The 8,397-nt window shown below is 40.7% G+C and overlaps 1 long non-coding RNA gene across 1 annotated transcript; it reads left to right on the forward strand.

Annotated features, from left to right (window-relative positions):
* The first annotated feature begins 6,663 nt into the window (after positions 1–6,663).
* Positions 6,664–7,856, forward strand: LOC148872493 (uncharacterized). Its single transcript, XR_016108137.1, has 2 exons — positions 6,664–6,883; positions 7,081–7,856. It is a non-coding gene; the product is annotated as an uncharacterized LOC148872493 (long non-coding RNA).
* The last annotated feature ends 541 nt before the right edge of the window (positions 7,857–8,397 follow it).

An 8,397-nucleotide genomic window follows, 5' to 3' on the forward strand; every position in this document is an offset into this window, starting at 1 on the left:
ATTTGATCTAAACATCTCAAACTTGTAGATAGGATCGAACTCTTCTTGACTTGATCTCCCCCGTCCGATCTCCCTTGATCTTATCCATGCATGAATCTTGGATTATCTAGAATTCTTGAATTCTTGATGAGTCTTGGATTCTTTGAATTCTTGATAGATCTTGAACTCTTGAATTTTGATAATTCTTGAATTCTTGAATTATCTTGGATTCTTGGCCTTATCCTAGGAGCTGCCGCCCCTAGGAGTGAGATGGGCCTTGGGATGGGCCTCCATCATTCTCCCCCACTTGGAGAGAACTTGACCCTGAGTCGTGACGAGGATAGGCAAGTGTTATCTCTGGCAGGTACCGGTGAAGGTCAGTAACGTTGAAGGTCTTGGATATACCCATATGATCTGGTAGGTCCACTATATAGGCATTATCATTAATCTTCTTCACGATCTTGTATGGACCATACTTCCGAGGCTTCAACTTATTGTAGGTACCTACGGGAATTCTTTCCTTCCTTAAGAAGACCATAACCTCATCACCTACATCAAACACTTGAGGTCGGCGGTGTTTGTCTGCGACCATCTTGTACTTGGCATTGGATTGCTCTAGCTTCTGCTTCACGGCGTCTTGGACGGACCGGATTTGTTCTGCCATCTGTTCTGCTGAGATACTGGCGCTGGGTACCTTGGGTAGTTTCACTAAATCCAGTGCATGGTTAGGGACCTTCATGTACACGATGGAGAATGGGGATCTGCCTGTAGAACTATGCATTGCATTGTTATAGGCGAACTCGGCCTGGGCTATGGCGAAATCCCACTGTTTCGGCCGTTCCCGACATATGCTGCGAATTAAATTCCCTAAGGTTCGATTTACCACTTCAGTTTGTCCATCTGTCTACGGATGGGCTGTACTGTTGAAGTTAAGTGATGAATCAAACATCCTCCACAGGGTTATCCAAAAGTGACTGAGGAACCGTGTGTCACGATCTGAAGTGATGGTCTTGGGTACCCCATGTAAGCTAACAATCTCCCTGAAAAATAATTTAGCTATTGCGGATGCATCTGTTGTTTTCTTGCATGGGAGGAAGTGGGCCATTTTTGAGAACCTATCAACTACCACGAAGACGGAGTCCATGTTCCTTTGGGTCTTTGGTAAGCCTAGCACAAAATCCATGGACAAGTCTTCCCATATAGTAGTAGGAACGGGTAGGGGCATGTAGAGACCTGTGTTCTGGGTTTGTCCCTTAGTTGTCTGACAAACATAGCACCTGCTTACGATGGTAGACACGTCCCTTCTCAATTTCGGCCAGTAATATCGCCTCTTAACAGCTTCTATTGTTTTGTCCCTTCCCAAGTGTCCTGCTAGTCCACCCCCATGCAAATCCCTGATGATCTTTTCGCGGAGGGAGGTGCAAGGGATACACAACTGCTCCCCTTTCATAAGGAACCCGTCATAAATAAAGAAGTCTTCCGCTGGCTGCTTATTCACACATTTCTCCCATACCTGTTGGAAGTCTTCATCTCGGGCATATAAGTCTTTTAGGCACTCAAAACCCACGATCTCAACGCTGAGGGTCTTGATGAGAGCTACACGCCTACTAAGTGCATTAGCCACTTTATTTTGTTGTCCTGTCTTATACACAATTTTATATTGGAACTTGTCTAGGAAAGCAGACCATCTGGCATGTAAATCACTTCTTAATTGCTTTTGCCCACTAAGATATTTTAAGGCCTGGTGGTCAGTGTAGAGAACAAATTCTTTTGCAATTAGATAGTGTTCCCATGTTTCCAAGGCTCTTATCACAGCATAAAACTCCTTGTCATAAGTAGACCACTTTCTCCTGGCTTCACATAATTTTTCACTAAAGAAGGCAATGGGTTTTTTCTCTTGGGACAATACAGCCCCTATGCCAACTCCACTGGCGTCACATTCAACTTCAAATAATTTATTGAAATCAGGTAAGGCAAGAACAGGAACAGTACATAACTTTTCTTTTATGAGAGCAAAACTTTGCTCTTGTTCTTCTCCCCATTGAAATTTCCCCTTTTTCAAGCATTCAGTAATGGGAGCCATGATACTACTAAAATTCTTAATAAAGCGCCTATAGAAGGTTGCCAACCCATGAAATCGCCGGACATCTGTGACAGTGGATGGGGTCAGCCACTCCCTAATGGCTTTCACCTTTTCCTTATCTACTTTCACACCATCCTTGCTTATAATAAATCCCAAGAATAATAAATTATCATTCATAAAGATGCATTTATTCAAATTAGCATATAATTTATTTTCCCTCAATGTTTTCAAGACCTCCCTAATATGTCCCACATGCTAAATGATAGATTTGCTGTATATCAAAATATCATCAAAATAGACTACCACAAATTTACCAATGAAGGGGTGCAATACCTGGTTCATCAGCCTCATGAAAGTGCTGGGTGCGCTGGTTAGTCCAAAGGGCATGACCAACCACTCGAACAAGCCATCTCTAGTCTTGAAGGTTGTCTTCCGTTCATCTCCGGGACAGATCTTGATTTGATGATATCCACTCCTGAGATCTATTTTTGAGAAAACTACAGCTCTGCTTAGTTGATCCAGCATGTCGTCCAGCCGAGGAATGGGAAATTTGTACCCAATGGTGATCTTGTTAATGGCCCTGCTGTCGACACACATTCTCCAACTGCCATCCTTCTTAGGTGTTAATAAGGCAGGTACTGCACAAGGACTCATGCTGATTTGAATGTGTCCCTTTTTCAATAATTCTTCTACCTTTTCACGTAAAATTTCATTCTCCTTGGGACTCATCCTGTAATGTGGGAGGTTAGGTAGACTAGCACCTGGAACAAAATCAATATGGTGTTGTATATCTCTCATGGGAGGGAGTTCATTTGGTAACTCCTCTGGAACTACATCATTAAATTCATCCAGTAGTCCCTGTATTTCAGCTGGAATTGTATTTTCATCATTAACATCTTCTCCTTTTACTACTAACAAATGTATCTCATGAGTATCCTTACATTCTTTAACAAATTCAGCATGATGATGGGTGATGGTAAGGAAATTTTTCTCATGTGCCTTTGGAGTATTTGTAACATTTTTTTCTGCAATGGGTAACAAAGTATAGCATGTACCTTCTTTTTCAAGTTGGTAGGTAATCTTCCTACCCATGTGCCTTGCATCTGTATCAAATTGCCAAGGCCTCCCTAATAAAATATGGCAAGCATCCATATCTACAATATCACAATATGCTTCATCATGGTACTTACCAATTGAAAAAGGTACCTTGTAGCGTTCTTCCACTCGTACGCCGCCTCCTTCCTTAATCCACCCAATTGTGTATGGGTTGGGATGTTTTTTAGGAATCAGCTGTAATTGTTGGATGACATCCCTGCAAATAATATTTTCCTGACTACCACTGCCAATAATTAAATTAAATAATTTTCCCTTGACAGTACATCTGGTACGAAATAATCTGTGCCTTTGAGAAGTATCCTTATTTTTCTGGGACAACATCAATTTTCTTACCACACAAGTATACTCCTCATGTTCATATTGGACCCTCTTCATCCTCCCCATCAGGTCCACAATATACTTCATCCTCAATATCTTCTTCCTCCTCCCTTTCTACCATATTAACTGCCTTCCTCCTAGGACAGTCACTGGATCTATGTCCAACCTCATTACATTTAAAACATTTAATATGAGCAGGCCTTGCATAAGGGTTACTGAGTTTTGGAGGATTGGAAGGATTACCTCGAGTATGTCCTCCTGTAGTAGCCTTACCGGAGTTACTTGTACTTGCCGGGTGAGAAGGTTGTACTGCCGGAACTGATTTGTTCCTGTCGACAGTTGCCGGTCTGTTGTCGCTCCCACTATACCGGCGATAATTATCACTGCGTGCCTTGTCCTGGAACATTAATTCTGCTTTCAAGGCTAGGTTTCTTGCTTCCTGCATGCTAAGAACCATCTGTACCCCAATTTTATCTCTGATAGACGGTCTTAAACCGCTTAGATAACGGGCTGCCTGCTGGTTATCACTTTCAGATAATTGATTTCTTTCAACTAATCTCAAAAATTCAGATGTATATTCATTAACACTACGAGAACCCTGCGCACACCTCTGATAAGATTCAAACATATATTGTTCATAGTCAGGAGGTAAGAATCTACCTCTGATCAATTGTTTCATGCGCCTCCAGGTTCGAACAGGACCCCTTCCTTCTCTCATCCGGGTCTCTCTCATCCGTTCCCACCAAACAGATGCGCCTCCCTTTAATCGGAAAGCTACTAATTTTACCCTTCGTTCCTCTGGTATTTCCATGTAACCAAAGAACCTATCGACTTCTGTGATCCAATCCAAAAGTCCCTCTATACCAAGATCTCCACTAAAAGTAGGAATATCTACCTTGAGTTTAAATTCATCATTATTCCTACGGGGGTTGAAATTACCTTGATTGTGCCAATTTCTACCGTTTCTATCATTGCCGGGAAGAACTAGAGCACCACCAAATTCGAAATCGTCATCACTGTTGTCGTCAAGAACTGGGCGTCGGGACGCAGTAGCGACGGGTGGTCTGTCGTGGTCGTCTCCTGCGATCTGCGGTGGATTTTCCCGGATTCGTGGGACAACCTCCCGTAACAAGGTTTACAGTTGTTCAGTCACCTCTGCCAACTGCCGTTCGATGTTACGTGTGGTTGTACGCTGCTCTTCGATTGCTCTCCAAACAGCTGGGAACCCCTGATCTCCGTCACGGGGTGGGTTGCGACTGCTACCGTCTGGGTTGGACATGACTGGGCGAATTCCCTGCTCTGATACCACCTGACGCAGCGTGGAAGCAATGAGAACCGGAGCTGGCTATGCAAGCACCGGGCGTCCGCTAGCACCTAGCGAAAAACACCGATTTCTCTAGGAGAGAGAAAAAGGTAGCGAAAATAGGAAGAAAAGAACTTGAAGAGATTCTGAAATCTGAAGTATGAAAATTGATTAATAATTATGGGAAATAGCAGTATTTATAATACATTGAGAAATTATAAAAGAACTAGGAAAAGAAATTAGATTTGATCTAAACATCTCAAACTTGTAGATAGGATCAAACTCTTCTTGACTTGATCTCCCCCGTCCGATCTCCCTTGATCTTATCCATGCATGAATCTTGGATTATCTAGAATTCTTGAATTCTTGATGAGTCTTGGATTCTTTGGATTCTTGATGAGTCTTGGATTCTTTGAATTCTTGAATTCTTGATGAGTCTTGAATTCTTGAATTCTTGATGGATCTTGAACTCTTGAATTTTGATAATTCTTGAATTCTTGAATTATCTTGAACTCTTGGCCTTATCCTAGGAGCTGCCGCCCCTAGGAGTGAGATGGGCCTTGGGATGGGCCTCCATCAAAATACTGGAGCGAATCAACTAATATATCAATGAATCAGTCCTCCGTTGGTTAGTGGTTACTAGACCTGTTCATAGGTCGGGTTGGGCCAGGCTTTCACTCTGTATTAACAGATTTTTTAAGGCCCAAGCCCGACTCTCATAAAAAGCCCGAAGCCCAAAATTTATCCCATGCTGTTATTAGTGCTGAAGTGGCTGAATAGAGAAAGAGAGAGAGAGAGTGAGAGAGAAATTGTAAAGAAAAAAATAAAAAAAATGTATTTATTAAAATATAAATATTATATTATTTATAAATTTTATATAATATATAAAATACATATTATGTATTTTATAAAATATATAATGCTGAGTCGGGTCGAGCCGGCCTCGGGTTGGGCTTTTTTGACAAATCCCGAGCCCGGCCCGTAACATAGTCGGGCTTACTGTGTTAGGGCCGAGGTCAGGCCCGTAGGCCTAATTACATGACCAAGCCCAACTGGGGTGCGGGCCGGGCCATCGGGCTACCCGGCTCATGAACAGGTCTAGTGGTTACCAACTATTTTTTTTTTTTTAATGTTGATGATAAAAGCACTTTCCCAAGTTCCTTTCCCTTCGTAGATTCTCATGCATCTCTCTCCTTGCAAATGAACTCCAATTTGGGCTGCATTTTTGTGGTAGCCCAAGTGAACTCCAAAGAGAAAAGAAACAAAATAACTCAAATTCATAAACCATACTGAGTTATTTGACTGATTGGATTTGGCAAAACTTCATCTTTACCCATGACAGTAAGAAATCAAAATCTTAACCAAAGCAAAATTCCACCTTGATGAAGTCAATATTTTGTTTGCAGAATTGCAGCCATTCATTTTGGCTTTGTAGTTACACTATGTTAAACATTGCCGATGATCCAATCGAAACTTTTGATGTATTGTTGTGGCCCACCTTGAACTGGATGGAGCGATGTCTTAACCGAATTGGTCCCTACTTGTCCTTTTCGGTTAAAAGAAGATAGAGGGCAATTATTCTTTTACCCCACACTAATGGTAATGTTTCAAACCCAAGAACATTTCCAACAACCAAAATTTTTCTGGGACCACAGTAATACATTAAAGCTAATAAAGAGCATGTTTGGTTTCGTTTACGTTTATTGAAAAAATGGTGTCATCTTAACGCCATATCAACATCTGGCGCAATCAATGTTTATTGGCTTCAAAACCACTGTTTGGTACATGTGTTTATCAAAGAAAAACGTTTATGCATTTATTTTTCTTGGTTTTTGTGAAAATAACTGTTAGGGGAAGGGAGAATTGTGTTGACATGGATCCTACGTGTCTGTTGACATGTCACCCAATGGTGGTGATCCGGTGCAATCCAGATCCACCATCCCAATATGTTTTCTTCCTCTCTTATATGATCTAAGTTCTAAAGCACTAGAGAGAGGAGTTTTCGCCGCCTCAGAGGAGAACACCCAAGCGACAATCAGAGAGAGGAGTCTTCAGTGGAGGGAGGAGCAGTTGCCGCAGGCAAGGTCCCTGTTTTCTTCATGTTTTCTCTCTGATTTCTCTCTGTTTTCTCCTAACATTTGTTTTTCCGAACTTTTGACAATATTTCTGATTTAAAGGTATAAAACTTGCTTTTTGTAAGATATTTATTGATTTATTTTGAGGTAGCATTTAGCTAATGATATAACAAGATGTTGAGAAAGTGAGTTTTTGAATCTGACAGCAAACAATATATGACACAGTATGGAAGGTTGCCTAGATTGTAAATTCATGTTTTTCCTACCATACAAGGAATTGTTGAGATGAACGTGTATCTAAATGCAAGAAGATCACCAACTTTTGTGGATCACATTCTTCAGAATATTGATGACCATTACCTGGTGTTGGTTCTGGTTGTTTGGTTCTTGGTGGAGGTGGAAGAGTAAAGATCTAACCTCTGGCATTTTCACATAAATTGACGCTTTTAGCCCCGAATCTATGTTCTCATACTTATCAGCCTGAGATTTTACCATCACATCCTAGCAATGACCGTTATTCTTGAGAGCCAAATCATTATCAGGGAAGAGCCACTCTTAGAATATGTAAGGGATTAGGAAATCTTGGAGGGTTGTTCTTGAAGTACAGATTGCAATTTGCAGATAGGTGAGAAGTTTAGTGTTCCATCTAGAGACACAAGTTTTCAAGAATTTAGGCCATGAACGCTTTGGCCTCAAGTTTGGTGAATTTAGTGGTGGTGGATTTATGTGGGTAAAGGGAACCATTACATTTTGGGATGCAGACCCAAGGTCCATCTTGGTAGAAGTTATTTCGTTCCTCCATTTAGGTTAGTGTAAATTGCAGAATTTAGTTTAATTCAACTAAACTAGTCTTTGATAAATGGTAGGGTATCTTTGTTATTCAAAAGAAAAAAAAAGTGGCCTGATAAAATGTTGGAAAGAAGATAGATATTGGTAACTTTACATTTCAGAAATGTAAAACAATTCCATGTTGTTTTGCTCAGTTTTCTTTCGAGTAACATAGATAGGTAGAGAGAGAGAGAGAGAGAGTCAAAGTGAAAGGATCATATATCCACCGTTGGATGTGGATTATATCATATATTAACCATTGGATCTGAAAATTGGTCTTCAAATTGAAGCACATGTAATTTGGACCGTTGGATTGACTAATGTATCATATACACCACAATGAAAGTGTTATACTGAAACATCCATATGGCTGCTTCTTGAAACGCCCCACCAAACAACATGAAATGGAAAAACGTTTGTTGTTGCTAAAGTGTAAAGAGGTGTTTCTTGAAACACCCAAAATAAACTTAACCAAACAACAAAAAGAAAAACATTTAAAGTGGGTGTCTATCAGATAAATGTTTTTTCTGATAAATGCCCACCCAATAAATCTAAATGGAACCAAACACATACAAACTGAGTGGTGGTTCGGTTGGTACGTAAATTGGGTAGTCCCATAATGCATGTAGTTTCCTGGGGCCAAACATATTTTTAGCTGTAATGGATGCAAACACGAATTTCAATAAAACATATGC

The sequence above is a fragment of the Nelumbo lutea genome, chromosome 2 (genome assembly GCF_056320005.1).
Source record: "Nelumbo lutea isolate HS-2025 chromosome 2, American lotus-T2T, whole genome shotgun sequence".
NCBI lineage: Eukaryota > Viridiplantae > Streptophyta > Magnoliopsida > Proteales > Nelumbonaceae > Nelumbo > Nelumbo lutea.